This window comes from Magnolia sinica, chromosome 8, assembly GCF_029962835.1.
Source record: "Magnolia sinica isolate HGM2019 chromosome 8, MsV1, whole genome shotgun sequence".
Classification (NCBI taxonomy): Eukaryota; Viridiplantae; Streptophyta; class Magnoliopsida; order Magnoliales; family Magnoliaceae; genus Magnolia; species Magnolia sinica.
Window position 1 is genome coordinate 47,425,782 of NC_080580.1, and position 17,674 is coordinate 47,443,455.

At 37.8% G+C, this 17,674-nt stretch overlaps 1 non-coding gene and 1 pseudogene across 1 annotated transcript; both read right to left on the bottom strand.

Annotated features, from left to right (window-relative positions):
* Nucleotides 1-6,516: 6,516 nt before the first annotated feature.
* LOC131253292 (uncharacterized) overlaps nt 6,517-17,674 on the bottom strand; it is a 37,869-nt pseudogene continuing 26,711 nt past the window's right edge.
* On the bottom strand, nt 12,623-12,726 carry LOC131254624 (small nucleolar RNA R71). The gene has a single exon (XR_009175747.1). It is a non-coding gene; the product is annotated as a small nucleolar RNA R71 (small nucleolar RNA).

Genomic DNA, 17,674 nt, shown 5'->3' on the forward strand with positions numbered 1-17,674 from the left:
ATAAGAAATTGATTTGCAATGGCTGGTTAACGGTTAGTTAACGGTTGTTTCAATATGATCGGAGGACCTTCAATGTGATCAAACCCTTTGTTAATCTCATCGGGAAAATTTAGAATTTCTCTGATGGTTGTTCAACTCATTCTTCGATCTGATTGAATGGAGTTTCAATTGGATTGAGTCCTATCGACAACCTGTCGATAGGATCGAAGTCCACTCGAAAACTATTGTTTTGGGCATACGATTACACAGTAGCTTAGAACATCTTCTAGCCATATAATATTCCATTTTGGCTCCTAAGGCTAAGAGATGATCAACAAGGTTTACTTATTTAGCCATGATCATCTAAAGGTTAAAGGGGTTGTTTTGGGTTAAAGGTTATTGTCACTAAGGCACATCATTTACATGTTCTTTGCTCCTTGATGCTTATTTCCACTTGTATCTTTGGTCTTTAGTTTTCAAGGGCTCAACTGATTAAATGACACACAGACTCACGTAATTGACAAAAAAGATGCATAAATCAGTGCAATAACGGGTTCACCTGAGATATGGATTTACTTAATTTTTTGGATCATGCCCTAAAATGAGTTGTCAAAATGATTAGACAACGTGTATGTAAGGAACATACATCAGCGTGGCACCACAGTGATCCCACTTATCGAAGTCGCACCCCCTATGAGAGCATCAAAGATTTTTTTTTTTTTTTTCCAATTTGGAAAGATCGTCAGGCTTCCTAAGTGGGAGCGGATTAGATTTTACCCGGGTAATAACTTACTGGATGTTACTTTTACCCGGGTAATAACTTACTGGATGTTACCCTTACCGTGTGGGGCCCTCCTTAATGAATGTGTTTCATATCCGTGACATATATATATTTTTAAAGTTCATTTAAGGACTTTATCCAAAAACTTAAGCCGATATAAGTCTCTGGTGGACCACACCACTGGAATAAGTGGCGAATGACCATTAAAAACTTTTTGTAGGCCACAAAAGTTTTGGATCAAGCTAATCTTTGTATTTTCCCTTCATCCAATTCTAGTTGACCTTATAATGGATTGTATGGCAAATAAACAATATGGACCTACTTAGAGTAGGCCTTGAGAAGTTTTTAATGATGACCGTTCAATCATCACTTTCTTATGGTGTGGTCCACTTGAGATTTGGATATGATTAATTTTTTGAATGTGTCCTAAAATAGGCTTAAAACGGATGGATGGAGTGAAAAGGGAAACACCCACTAAGTTGTTATCCGGTAACACCTAATTCGTGCCCTTGTGGGAAATTAATTAAAATAACATTTAATTATGACGTAACAAAGGTGTGACTTTAGAATTTGAAGCCATTATTTATTTAGCCTTCTGGGTACTTTATGTATTTTTTTAGGACAAAAATGCTCCTCTACCAGCCGTCCCCTCATACAACCATAAATTTTTGGTGAAGTCAAGCGGACCTTTTGAGAATGTCAGTGTGAGTCCCACTAAATCAATGATTGGGGCTACCGCTCTACCAATCTGATCCGCTCACTTTAATTGGACAGCCGTTAACCCACGATAAGGTCATTTTGAAAAAATATTGGAGCTGTTTGTGGCCCACAACTATATTAATTGTGTAAGTTAATTTCAAACTGTTTGTTTTGTCCAGTGTGGTCACGAAGAGTTTTGCCCTCAAACTTGGGCAGATTGTGTGAAATTAAAACCCATTTTATATGGACGACTTGGATCTGTTATAAGATGATCCAGTGGGCTCCACACAAGATGTGGGATGGGTTCAATAGGTGGGTCCCTTGCACGGTAAGGTCATTTAGACTTTTCTTTCTCTTTCTTCTTCATTTTTTGATGGGAGGGGACCATTTGGCCCACCTCTGTGGGACCCACTCCAGCAAGCTTCCAATGTCATTCCCTCCATTATGGTGAGCTTCTAAGCGCTTTTTAAGGATTTCCAACCACACTCTCTGACGTAGAAGATATAATAGCCAAAGGTAGGTTTATGTTAGGATAATAGTAGATTTTGTGTATGTGCGATTTTTTTTTGGGTATTAATGATGGGAGTTTGTGAAAGGGAGGAGGGTATGCAACTCTTTTTATAATTTTTTTTATGGGTATAAATGGTGGGAGTTTGTGAAAGGGATAAATTTTATAATGGAGGAATGTTGAAATTGATAAATTTTGCAATGTAAGAATGTTAATATGGATGAATGTGATAATGTTAAAATGGATGAATGTTTACCAAAAGAGGGCCAAAAGTTTCACAAAAATAGTGATAACTCTCTCGTTACATGTCCGATTTGGGTGATCTTATACTCGTTGGAAAGATAATTTGATGAAATTTCAAATGGATTTTGAATCATATCATTTGACACCATTTAGTTGCCTAAATGTGGGCCCAAAATTACTATGGATAGTTGGTACTCACCATAGATCATCGGTCCCACAAAACCAATCATAACTCCCTCATTAGATGTCTGATTTGGGTGATCTTATACTCATTTGAAAGGTAATTTGATGAAATTTCAAATGGATCTAGAATCACTTTAGTTAGACACCATTTCATTTCCCAAAAGTGGGTCCAAATTTATTGTGGATTGTCGATACTCACTATGGATCACCGGTCCCACGAAAACGATCATAACTCCCTCGTTACATGTCCGATTTGGGTAATCATGTAATTATTAGAAAGGTAATTTGATAAAATTTCAAATGAATTTAGAATTACCTCATTTGGATGATAATTAGTTGTGCAAAAGTGTCCCCAAAGTTTATCTATTCCTAGACTTATTTTAATAAATGCCAAAGTTCATCATGACATTTATTAAAATAAGTTTGAGGACATATGAACTTGGTAGCCAATTTTAGGCAATCAAATAGTGTCCAAATTAGACAATTCTAAAGCCATTTGAAAGTTCATCAAATTACCTTTCCAACGAGTATAAGATCACCTAAATTAGACATGTCATGGGAGTTATGACTGTTTTCATGGGATCTGCGATCCATAGAGGGTATTCGCGATCCACAATAACTTTAGTCTTATTTTTTTGAAAATTAAATAGTATCTAAATGAAGTGGTTATAAATACATTTAAAATTTCATCAAATTATCTTTTCAAATAGTATAAGATCACCCATATCGAAAATCTAATAAGAGAGTTATAATCATTTTCGTGGGACCGATGATCCATAGAAACTTTGGGCCCACTTTTAGGCAATCAAATGGTTCCAAATAAGGTGTTTCCAAATTTATTAGCAAGTTAATCAACTTACATTTCCAATGAGTATAAGATCACCTAAATCAAACATGTAACGAAGGAGTAATGACCATTTTCGTGGGACCCTTGATCCATAGTGAGTATCAGCAATCAACAGTAACTTTGGGACCACTTTTGGGTGATCAAATGGTGTCCGGATGAGGTTTTTCCAAAGCTATTTGAAATTTCATCAAATTACCTTTCCAACGAGTACAAGATCACCCAAATCAAACATGTAACAAGGGAGTGATGACTATTTTTGTGGGACCGGTGATCCACAATGAGAACCGGTGATCCACGATAACTTTGGGTCCACTTTTAGGTAATCAAATGGTGTCCAAATGATCTCTTTCCAAATACATTTGAAATTTTTTCAAATTACATTTCCAACAAGTATAGGATCACCCAAATCGAATATGTAACAAGGGAGTAATGACCATTTTAGTGGGACCGACAATTCACAGTAACTTTGGGACCACTTTTGAGTGATAAAATGGTGTTCAGATGAGGTGTTTCCAAATCCATTTGAAATTTCATCAAATTATCTTTCATAGCGAGAATAAGATCACCCAAATTAGACATGTAACAAGGGGTTATGACCATTTTTGTGGAACTAGTGATCCATAGTGAGTACCAGGGATCCACAGTGAGCATTGATGATCCACAGCAACTTTAGCCCCACTTTTCGAGAACATTCATCACATTCATCTATTAAAAAATTAATACCTTTTACAAACTCTCACCATTCATATCCATAAAAAAATAAAAAATAAAATAAAAATTTATAAAGGGAACCACCATAACCCCATTCCTTTCACAAACTCCTATTATTGATACAAAAAAAAAAAAAAAAAAAAAAGAGGGCAAAGTCCACTGTTATTCAAACATAAACCTACATTTGTCCATCATAGCTTTTACGCTGGAAAGTGTGACTAAATATATTAAAAAGAAAACACTTAAAAGCTCAACATAATGGAGGGAATGACGCTGAAAGCTCATCGGAGTGAGTTCTACAGAAGTGACAATGGTCTTAATGGCCAAGTGGTCCCCTCTCATGAAAAAACATGAATAAGAAAGAGAAAGAAAATGTTAAATGGCTCTCTCGTGCAAGGAACCCAACTATTGAACCCATCACACATCTTGTGTGGAGCCCACTAAATCATCTTGTAGCAGATCTAAGCTGTCCACATGAAACGAGTTTTAATTTCATGTCATTTGCCAAAGTATGAGGGTAAAATTCACGAATGAACCACACCGGAGGAAATAATTTAGAATTAATTTACGACATTAATACAGTTGTGGGCCGTAGACAACTCCATTTTTTAAAATGACCTTATTATGAGTTCACATCTGTCCTATTAAAGTGAACAGTTCAAATCGGATGAGGAATAGCCCAATCGTTGATTTAGTGGGGCCCACACTATCATTCTCAAAAAGCTCTCTAGACTTACGCGAAAGCTACCACCGTATGAGGGAATGGCCGGTAGAGAGGCATTTTCATCCTCTAAAAATGTAAAAAGTACCCAAAGTGCTAAATAAATAATGACTTCAGGTGTTGAAAGTGAGGTGAGTACCCAAAGTGCTAAATAATTAATTTCCCCGCCATTGGTAAGTTTGGAATGCAATTTCCTAGGAAAGCCTTTTAATACAGAAGTCACCATAATGTTTGTGAGAAATCCACCTCATCTATTTGTTTTGCAAGCTCATTTTAGGACATGTGACAAAAAACGAGGTGGATCTAAAACTCAAGTGGGCCATATGAAAGGAAAAAGTAAGGATTCAATGATCACAATTGAAACATTCATATGGCCATAAAAGTTTTGTATCATGTTAAGTTTTTTATATTCTCACTTCATCTTAGTGGGAATGAATTTATAAAAGGTTTGGGGTTTGGATGGCATTTAAACATCAAGGTGGAGCCTATGAAGGTTTCCATCCCTCTCGTGTGGCCCACGTAAGTTTAAGATCCACCTCATTTTTTGTTGCATATTCTAAAATGATCTTGTAAAACGGCTCACAAATATCATGGTGGGCCCCACCTAACATGCCACGGCAAGAACTTCCTGCGAAAGGCCTGGGGAGAAATTCCATGTCCCTAAGTTTGACTGCACAACTACACAACCAATGTTGAGTTGAGGGGACGCGGTTTGGTACTTCCACACCTGTCCCGAGGCCTCTGAGGAGGCCACCGTGGTGTATGGATTTTATCAACACCATTCCAACTATTTTCCCAGACAATTGTAGGTTATAAGCCCAAAAATGAGGCAGATCCAAAGGCTCAAGCAGACCACACAGTGGGGATTAAACGTCTACAGTTGAAAACTTCAAAGGCCACAAAAGATTTGGATCAAGCTGATATTTGTGTTTTCCCTTCAAGGTCTATATGATCTTATGAATAGGTTGGATGGAAAATAAATATCACAGTGGGCCTTGGGAAGGTTTTGAGGGTGGCTGTCATTCCTCTTATGCAGTTTCACTTAAGATTGGATCTACATGTATGTGTTTTATCCATGTCATCCATCCATGTTAACAAATCATTTTAGTGCACGATCTAAAAAATTAAGCAGATTCAAGGCTCAAGTGGACCATACACAGGGGATTGAACGGCCCGTGTTAAAAGTTTCTTAGTGCTGATATTTTGTTTTCCCATCATCTAGGTTAAAATGACCCAATCAATAGTTTCCATGGCAAATAAAAATCACCATGGGCCCTAGGAAAGTTTCAACAATGAGCATCATTATCCCCATTGTTTCTTGTGGTGTGTGGTCCAGTTAAACTTTGGATCTAACTCATTTTTGAGCTCATCCCATAAAATAATCTAGCAAAATGGTTAGACGGGTGGATAAAAGATATACATTATGGTAGGCCCCTTAAGTTTTGGATCAAGCTGATAATAGCATTTTTACCTTCATCCTGTTGGGACTCACTTTATGAATAGCTTGGATGGCATGAAAACACCATAGTGAGGCCAAGATGGTTTCAATGGTGGGTGTCTCCATATCTAGTATTTTGGCCCACTTGAGTTTCAAATCTGCAGGATGTTTGGGAAGAGATGTAATTTCAAGTATGAATAGGATCAATGGGATTAGGATATACAGTTGAGTTTGGACTAAGCTCAAGTCATACTGGAAACAAATTGTTTTGAGTTTTAAATAACAAATATAATTAAATAAAGGAAAAGAATAAAATAAGACTATGAGAAGCTAAGATGATAATGCAAATATTTCTCATATAGCATTGAAACTCATAAGCGGGTCAGCAGATTTGCAATGAAACATATAAATCAATAATAAATGTCCCCCTCGAAAAAATAAAATATAAAAAAATGTAGCTACAATGGAAAGCCCTACTAATCTCAGACACACTTGTGAGGAAATGTGCACCCATGCAGTTTGATTTATTGCTTAGGCAGTCAACCTAAGTAGAAAAATAAAAACAAGGTTCCATGCTCGGATGTGTGGGTCCCACTGCCTATGTGAACCAATCGAATTGCAGATCACTCAATTTCATAACTATACATGACTATACATGATATATGCTAAGGAAAAAGAAAAAAGAAAAAAAGACAAACCAGTAACACCGCACCAAATCTGCTTAGCGGTAGCAGTGACTTTGAGATTTTTTAAAAAGCTATTGAACAGGAACAGGGTAGTGATTAATATGAGTAGGATAACCGTGGATGTTCTAGTGCCTTTGTAGCTGTGGGCCGCTTATCCGGGTTTGTTTGAAGCAATTATCTAACAAATTCAATAAATTCCATGTCAAAAACTTCAAGCCGATGTTCCAGTGAGGATTTCTCTGGGATTATATACTCCAGCTGGTCAGTTTCCTGAAAGGGAAATAATCCATTTAAAAGAGTGAAATTATATCTTCTTCTCCTCCATTCATTTATAAGATTTTAATAAAAAAAAAAAAATTGTCCTAGTCAGATATGGATGGGTAATACAGCCACACAACATTTTCATTGTAGATGGGAATCAAAAGGATATTGGAAAATCAAACTGCAAATGCATCAATGGAAACATAGATAGCTATCCTGGAAAGGGGATTATTACTGAGCAATGTATCTTGCAAATCGGTTTGTATGCAAATCAATCATCTTCCAAATTGAGAAGAGGATGCTTTTGTTATTCTCCAACATTTCCACCCACCCAAACATCAAACTCCAAATAAACTTGTCATGAAATGATTAGATTATTTTTATTTGAAACTGTTGTACATGTATACCACAAAGGATACCAATTGCATATTCCAATGTTAGCAGATACTTTGTACATTGTGTAGGGTCAAGACTAACATACAATAGTTGCAACTGAAATAGATATTGCACCTCAAATGCTATGTACTTAGTTACGCCAGGCGGAGAATGTAAGTCTTATGTCTATGGTGATATAAATCACAAAGAACATGCACTAGGGTTTTCAATGGGCTGGGCCTAAGCTAGCAAATGTAGACTTTTGAATAGCTCTGGCCCAATGGCCTAGCCTGAATAGTTCAAAACAACCTTAGGCCTGGCCTTATTTACAACCTTCACATATGGTAAGCAGACCAGCAAATGTAGACTTTTCAATGGAAACAAAGATAGCCATCCTGGAAAACTCAGAGCATGTTTACGGGGAATAGGAAATCTTTCGAAATATAGAAATCCCTTGAAGAGATTAAACGAAGGATGGATTTTTATAAACCAATGCATTCCAAACACCGAAATATCTGCAAGCCATAGCCATAATCGTGTACCTAATTCTGTGGCGCATGCTCCTTTCATTTCCAGCTTTCCACACACACCACCCCGATTTTACAAAATCCCAATGTTGGATTCTTACCCTCAGAGATTTAAATTCATTTTCAGCCCAACGGAGGTATAGCCATAAGTGGATAGGGAGTAAATGCGATAAAAATTTGCTGGTATATACAGCAGACCATATACACACCATGATGTAAAGGAAACATGACATGCATGTCTCTGAGGGCGATACAAGGGCCATATAAATGCAAACTGCTAACTTGCACTGGTCTTTCGCTGCCAGTATCACCCTTGTTTGGAAGAGGGAGATTCATACCTGTAGGATTGCCATGTGAAACCACAATCAGGTTTGCGATTGCCCGATTGGCAAGTCGCAACGTTGTAAGCAGAGAATCCTGCCCATTGAACGGAGTAACCTGTGTGCGGAAGACAAGATTTTCAACTGCAAAATGACATGCAGAAGATCGATGTTAAATGAAGGGGCTGATGGTGTAGAGATGTCTCCTTCTCCCGTTGGAGAATAGCCTCTGGAGTTTTGAAAATCTCGTCCGCTACTGAATACAGTGCAATGAAGAGAAAGTACTGATGGACTATGAACTCACTGACAATACTCTATCGCCTCTTGAAAATTTTGGCTCGCGTCTATATTCATGCGCATGAGATTAAATTCTTATTCACTCTAATCCAAACACAGTTAACATCACATCATAACATCTAATACGATACAATACATCCCAAAATGCGTATCCAAACAGGCCCTAAGAGACAGTGCCAGACATTGTACATGGAGCATGGCCTAAACAATACTTGTTGGCTCTTCTGTGCTAATTCCCACTCTCACGGAAACATGACAAAACACTGAGTTGATCAAGAGGTTGTAAGCAGGTAAAAGAAGGAAAGAGGGCTCAGTCATTCAGGAACAAAAGAGAGGAATTGGAGTTGGTTCTCTTAACAAATTACACAACCAAATGAGTCAAAGCCTTTGGTTTGGGCAAAGGTATTAAAAATCAGTTGTACATTTGATGTGTAGTATAGTGACAAGGAATAGATATACATTGTTGATCTTATAGGTTATTTTAGTAATCATGATTGCCTACAAGCATATTCAATCTAACAGGGTTTTGTGTTTGCATGTTCTCTCAGATCTTTTTTTTCTTTGTTTTTTTTTTTTTTTTGAGCGATGAGAAAGAAAATTTATAAAGAGAAAAGGCTGAGGCTAGAATATACAATCAGGAAAACTATACACGGACCCAAGAGATAAATAAGCTCAGCCCAGTTGGCCGAAAATTGAGCTACAACCCTCGTAGTCACAATCCATTCTATTACATGAAATTTCGGCGCCCTAAGAACATCCTCTACTCATCGCAATTGATTCCTGAAAGTTTAGTTATTCCTTTCCAACCATAAAAACCATAATCCTACCAACAACATGAGCCGCTACACTTTTTGATCTGCCCTCCCCCCACCACCTTTGTGCCACATGAGAAAGAATTGACCAATGGATTCTGGCGAAACCCACATAGTTCGAAAAAGGTTGAAGAACTTATGCCACACTTGATGAACAAAGTCGCAATGAATGGATATGTGATTCACCGATTCCTCATTCTGAAAGCACATCAAGCATACATTTGGGAGAATCATATTTCTTTTTATGAGATTATCAACTCTCAGAACCTTGCTACTCCCTGCTAACCAAGCAAAAGCTGCCAACTTAGAGGGTTTGCCATATCACCATACTAAAGCATATGGGCTTGGCCCACTACTCATATCACCTCCCTCCAAAAACCTTTTAGAAGGATCTAACCAAAAATCTCCTGGATCTATCTTTTAGCCACACCAACAAGTCCGATCCAAATAATATCGGCCTCACCTTATCAAGTAGGGAGAGCAAAGCCGGTAGGTCCTCAACCTCTTCATCTACTAAATTCCTTATGCAAGGTGGAGACCATATACAACTCTCTCCTAGGATCGAAAAGCACCTTGCTACTACTAGGGCTTCCCCCAAAGCAGCCCTCGACAACCATGGAAAAACCACCCCCAATTTTTGCTCCCCCACCTAGATGTCTTCCCCAAGCCTAATTTTTAGCTCATTCCCTAATGAAAACCCAACGCCTTCCCACACCTTTTTCCTCATCCGAGTTATCCCCTTCCACACCGAGAAGGCCCTATACAAGGACGAGGCCCACATCGACCAACCCCCTTCGCCTACCCCATACTTTCTACCCATTGCTTCCCTCCAAAAGGTATCCTCTTCAACCCCAAATCTCCACCCCCATTTGGTTATTAAATCATCGTTAATAAACACCAAAACTCTCAAACCTGCGCCATCTTGCTCTTGAGGCTTAAAAACTTCTTCCCACATCATAAGATGAAACTTGTGTTTATCTTCCACACCCTTCCATAAGAGATCTCTCATTATTTTCTCTAATCTCTGCAACATTGATTTCAGATATTTAAACAATGACATGAAGTAGACCAGAAGATTAGACATTGTTGCCTATATGAGCATGATCCTTCCCCTTAAAGAGACAGTCCTCGAACGCCATTTCGAAACCTTCTTGACAAACCGCTTAATCACCTTATCCTATACATACTTCAGGGGTTTGTTTATGCATAAAGAAAGCTCGAGGTAAGTAGTAAAAACAATCCTCCCTTGCACTCGAACAATCTCGTAAACGAAGCCACTTCCTCCTTAAATAATCCCACACCTAGTAGTCCGCTCTTAGTAATATTAATTCCAAGTCTTGACACTACTTCAAAGCATAAAATAATCAGGTGCAAATTCTCCACCAAGTCTTCTTCAGCCTTACAAAGTAAAAGCATGTCATTCACATACTAAAGGTGGGACATTTGAAAATTGGTGTTATTAACAAAGAAACCCCTAATTAGCTTTTCCTTCACTCCTTTATCAATCATCCTACTCGACGCTTCCATTACAACCACAAAGAGATAAGGGGGATGAAGGATCTCCCTATCGCAAACCTCTAAAAGAGAAGTAGCCATTTGACGAATGTTGAGACTTAAATATTGCATATTTAACCCTTTAATTACATTAGTTTTCCTGGCATTTAATTGATAATTTGATTTAATTATATACGTTTTTTTCATGCGAGGTAATTCGGAAGCTTATGATAAATATGCGCTTAAAAGGATGGGTTTAGAGCTCAAAAGAAGATAATGAAGAATTGGAGATTTAGAAGTCATTAATGAAGAATTCACATGCCAAAGATCCAATGAAACCAAGTGAGGAATGAAGAGAATCGAAGATTTGAAGTGAAGAAAAGGAATCTTGAAAATTGTCGTGAAAAAATATATTATGAAATCTAGGAATTTCGGGCTAAACTCGCTAGACAGTTTTAGACGATTTTTGATGACATCGAAGGTGTCATTGAAGGCTTGCGCAGAGTGCATATATTTGAGACAGTTTACGAATTTTTCCAACTCGGTGCGAAAGTTTGAGTTGCAAAACTATATAAAGGAGTTCCCAAGTTATTCCAAACCATCTTCTAGGGTTTGAAAAGGGATAGCAGGCCTAGGTGGAGCACCGAAAATGTTCTTCTACTTCAACTTCTTCATGAGTTCTAGTAGATCTTTTTTGTTTTTCTTATGTTTTTGAGTTAGCTATGACTAGCTAATCTCTTTGCTAGGGCTAAGAGGTGAAGCTTGTAGCATGTTGGGATGTTTATTTTTCTGTGATTCTTGTTTATGTTAAACTTCATTGATTTCTAGTTTAAATTTAAGAAATATTTTTAGTTTTCTATGATTTATTGTGACTCAAATTACAATAGATGTTGCGATAGCTCTGAATATCTTCTTTTTCATTATAAGATTGTGAGATCGGTAAATTTTGTTGTTCACCATCGTCTCCTTGGCATGGTAGGATGATGGAATCCCTTCCAATCATCAAAATACTCTTTCATGTGTGAACTAATTCAATGTAAAGTTCAGATTGTGTTTCAATTATTTTATCTTCCAACTGGATAGGATAGAACTTCGATTCCAGTTGTGTTTATTGAATCAATCAAGGTAGCATCTTAATAGCTACAAGTGGATCCTTGGCGCTGTAGTTTCCTTTTGATTGATTGATACTCATTTACCATTACTTCTTTTATTCCAGAATTTAGATTAGTTTCTGATTCTAGTTCTACTTCTAGTTACTTTCAGAATATGTACAAATTTAGTCCTTGAGGATTCGACCTTGGTCTCACCGAGTTATTACTACATCGCGACCCTACACTTGGGGTTGTGAACAAGTTATTACTAAAAATTTAGTCCCTGAGGATTCGATTTTGGTATCACCGAGTTATTACTACACCGGTGAGAGTGAGTACACCTTCCTGCATGATATTTCCATTGAATGCAGGAATTGTGGATATTAAAGCAGGGGTGATTCTACTCCTCCCTAAGTTTCATGGACTGGAATCTGAAAGTTCATACTTGCATATGAAAGAGTTCAATGAGAAAATATCTACATTACACTTCCCAAACGTGCCCGAGGACACATTTAGACTGAAATTGTTTCCTTTCTCTTAAAAAAAAGGCTAAGTCGTGGTTACATTCCTTAAGCCCACGGTCCATTGGCACATGGGCTGAGATTACAAGGGAGTTCCATAAAAAGTTCTTCCCGTATCATAAAATGAATACCTTAAGGAAAGTAATCATGAATTTTTGTAAAAAGAGGATGAGACCTTCCAATATTGGGAGTGATTTAAGGATCTCATAAATTCATGTCCACAACATGGCTACAAAACATGGCGTATAACATGCTTTTTTTATGAGGGATTGACCTCACCCACGTGCCAATTTTTGGAGATGATGTGTAATGGAGAATTCATGAACAAGGAAGCCGATGATGTATGGGATTATTTGATAAACTTGTTGAAAACACACAATCATGGGATACCTCCTTAAGAACTACCACTTCTAAGCCTACTCAATCAAAAGAAAGGGGAGGGGTTTATGTTTTAAAAGAGGAAGATGATATAAATGTAAGAATGGACAAAATCACAAGAAAAGTCAAGGCCATGAAACTTAAGAAGGCAGAACTCGACAAGGCTGTGGAAGTTGTTTGGGTATTTGTGCTTGTAACATACATACAACTGAGAAATGCCCAAAATTTTTTGCTTTTCAAGAGATATTGAATGAGAAATCAAATGTCATAAATAACTACCAAAGACCTTTCAATGGACCCACCTCAAATACATATAACTCAAGTTGTAGGAACCATCCAAATTTTAGTTGGTGGAACGGACAAACGGCTACTCCTCAAGGGATCCTTAACCAATTTCTGAATTAAAGGAAACCTCAAAAGGATCCAGTCTTAAAACATATGCAAAACCAAGAGTTTTTTTAATCAGGGTATAGTGCAAGCCTTTCAAGACCTTACAAAGGTCATACAAGGGCTTGAGATAAAAAATTTGATTAGGGAGAAAGGGATACTTCTGGCCCAGCCTCTCCCTAACCCAAAACCACAATATGAAATAAGTGACCCACGCTCTTCAAATCAGATAAAGCAGGCTAAGTCTATCACCACTCTTAGGAGTGGAAAGACAATTGACAAATTTATTCCTGTGAGGGTTAAAAAGCCTAAGGCCCCGAAAGAAGATGAGAATGATAGACCTAACATTACTCCACATGGGTTAGAACCAGAACCTCAACGTAAGTCGATTGCGTCATTCCCTCAACGCTTGATTGCAACAAAACCTCTAGTTAACTCACATGATATTCTAGAGGTGTTGAAACAAGTGAAAGTCAACATCCCTCTGCTGGACGTTATGAAACAAATCCCCTCTTATGCCAAATTTCTGAAAGATTTATGTATAACCAAGAAACGACAGAGCATTCAAAAGAAAAATTTTCTGACAAAAAAGGTGAGTGTCATCCTTAAGCAAGATGTGCCACAAAAATATAAAGATCCCGATAGCCCAACTATCACCTGTATAATTGAGAATCACCAGATTGAGCATGCACTTCTTGACTTGGGAGCGAGCGTTAATTTGATTCCCTTCTCGGTATATGAACAATTAGGTCTAGGTGAATTAAAACTGACCCGGACCACATTACAACTTGTCAGTTGCTTAGTTCGTGTACCGATAGGGATGATTGAGGATGTGTTGGTCCAAGTTGATAAATTCTACTATCCAGCAAACTTTATTGTCTTAGATACTCAACCCATCGTAGATATGAGCACTCAAATTCCCATCATTCTTGGTCATCCATTCCTTGCTACATCAAATGCAATAATTAATTGTAGGAGTGAAATTATGAATTTATCTTTCGGAAATATGACATTGGAGCTCAACATCTTTTTCAATATGAGCAAACAAGTAGAGGATGATAACGATACCCACGACATTAATATGATGAATTCTTTCATGAAAGATAGAGTAATCCTGACTCTATACTCAGACCTTCTAGAGAGGTGCTTGGCCCACTCCCCTAATTTAGATGATGACACAATTAAGGAGATGGATTCCTTGCTTGATGTTGCGTCGATACTTGAAATTAACTGGTGGAGGCCACAATTTGAAAAATTGCCCTGAACCGATGTAGTGCCTCTACCGTTTAGCCTTAAGGCACCGAAGCTTAAACTGAAACCTTTGCCCACTGATTTAAATATGTCTACTTAGGTTACGATGAGATATACCCAGAGGTGATTTCTTCTCACCTTAAGCAAGAAAAAGAGAGTATGCTTATTTCTACTCTCATTGAGCATAAAGGAGCCCTTAGATGGTTGATTATAGATCTCAAGAGAATTGACCATTTAATTTGTACTCGCCGCATTCATCTCGAGGATAATGCGAAAACCTCCCGACAACCACAAAGTCGATTAAATCCAAACATGAAGGAAGTGGTTAAAGGAGAGGTACTTAAGTTGTTGGATGTGGGTATCATATACCCTATATCTTACAATCAATGGATAAGTCCAACTCAGGTGGTTTCTATGAAGTCCGGAATCACCATCGTAGCCAATGCCAACAATGAATTTGTACAAATTAGAGTCACCATTGGTTGAAAAATGTGCATTGATTACAGAAAATTGAATAGCATCATGAGGAATGACTACTTTCCTTTGCTCTTCATTAATCAAAATTTAGAAAGGTTACCTGGTCATTCTTACTATTGCTTCCTTGATAGGTATTCGGGCTACAATTAGATAGAGATAGCCCTTGAAGATTAGGAGAAGACAACATTCACATGCCCCTATGATACCTTTACTTACCAAAGGATGTCATTCAGACTGTGTAATGCCTTCGCCACCTTTCAGTGATGCATATTGAGTATATTTTCTGACACGGTGGGGCAATATTTAGAGGTCTTCATGGACAACTTCTCTGTCTTTGGTTCATCATTCAGCGAGTGTCTGAAAAATTTTAAAAATGTGTTGAAGCGATGTGAGGAAAATAATTTGGTTTTGAATTGGGAGAAATGTCATTTCATGGTTCTTAAGGGAATTGTGCTTGGACACATAATTTCGTCCAAGGGAATTGAGGTAGACAAGGCAAAAATTGATCTTATCTCTAACCTACCTCCACCCAAGAGCGTATGTGACGTGCGATCCTTCCTAGGACACGCCAGATTTTATAAATGATTCATAAAGGACTTTAATAATCTCTCTCATCCTTTACATAATCTACTACAAAAGGATGTATCATATGAGTGGACCGAACAATGCCAAGAAGCTTTCATTAAGCTCAAGGGCATTTTAACTATTGCGCCTATCATGCAGCCACTCGATTGGAGCATACCTTTTGAGATTATGTGCGATGTATCTGACTATTCTATTGGGGCGGTGTTAGGCTAGAGAGATTATGTGCGATGCATCTGATTATGCCATTGAGGTGGTGTTAGGCCAAAGAAAAGAAAAGAATCCATATGTGATTCACTATGCAAGTAGAACTCTAAATTTGGCCCAAGTGAACTACACTGCTATGGAGAAGGAACTCTTAGTCGTAGTGTTCACTTTGGACAAATTTAGGTCCTACTTAATCAGATCCAAGATCATGTGGCACTGAAGTACTTTCTTTCTAAGAAGGATGACAAGCCTCGCCTAATAAGGTGGATCCTATTACTATAAGAATTTAATATTGAAATACGAGACAAAAAAGGAGTAGAGAACATAGTGGCTGACCACCTTTCTCAACTTGACCTCCCTAATTCCCTTGAGCCTATTAATGATATATTCCCTAACAAATAATTGTTTAAACTCTCCCAATTACCTTGGTTTGCTGACATTGCGAATTATCTTGCCACAGGTTTCATGCTGACATATTGGACTGCACAAGATAAGAAAAAAATCTTTACCAAGGTATATAAGTTCTTCTAGGATGGTCCTTATCTGTTTAAATATTGCCCAAACTAAATTCTAAGGAGATGTGTGCCAGACAATGAACATCAGAGTGTCATCTCCTTTTCTCACTCTCAGGCCTATGGTGGTCACTTCTCTACTAAAAAGACCTTTACCAAAATTTTACAGTGTGGCTTTTACTAGCCCACTATGTTCAGAGATACTCATGAGTTTTACAAAGCTTATGAGCATTGTCAGAATTTGGAAGGATTGTCCTGTCGAAATATGATGCCACTAAACCTAATTCTTATCATTGAAGCATTCGATTGCTGGGGCATCGATTTCATGGGATTATTCCCCCAATCCTTTGGAGATATTTATATATTGTTGGCAGTAGACTATGTCACTAAGTGGGTCGAAGCGATCCTGTGCAGGAATAATGATCATCAAACGGTCATTAGATTCCTAAAAGAAAACATCATTTTCCGGTTCAGAATGCCTCGGGCCATCATTAGTGATGGAGGGTTACACTTTTGCAATAGGCCATTTGAGAACTTAATGAAGAAATATGGCATCTCCCATAACATGACCACTCCATACCACCCGCAGACAAACAGACAAGTTGAGATTTTCAATAGGGAAATTAAACAAATCCTGAAAAAATGGTTAACCCTGACCGTAAGGATTGGTTAATTCGCTTGACCGATGCTTTATGGGCTTATCGTACAACTTTTAAGATCCCCATTGAAATGTCTCCCTTTAGACTCTTATATAGGAAAGCTTGTCACTTACCTGTGGAATTGGAGCATAGATCCTAATGAGCTATCAAAAATCTAAACAACACATACGAGAGCTCAAGAATTTACAAGGCTAGGATAAAGGTGTTTCATGATCGGAACATCCTTTGAAAATCATTTACATACCAAATCAAAAAGTCCTTCTGTACAATTCTCAGTTACATCTTTTTTGGGAAAACTTCAATCTCGTTGGACCGACCCTTTTGCTGTTACCAATGTCTATCCTCATGGAGCTGTTGAGATAAAGAATCCGACAAATGGCAATCAAAGTGAATGGACATCATGTAAAGCCATTTGTTGAGAAGTTTAATTCAGAGGATATGTTCGTATCTCTGATTGATCCTGTGTATCAGGATTAACTTCCTAGTTTGATGGAGGTGTAGTTAGGTTTATTGTTTTCATAGAATTTAGGATTACGATAGTTTGTTTTTTAGTAAGCTTAATCTTCATGCTAACCCATTTACATGTTGAGAACTTTGGAAAAGCTTCAATTCTCCTTCTTCAGGTACTACCTTTCCATCACTTCTCCTTTCTTTTCATTGTTTCATGTGCATTGCATGCTTATATCTTTTACTTTGAGGACCTTGTAGATTTTAGGTTGGGGGTGTG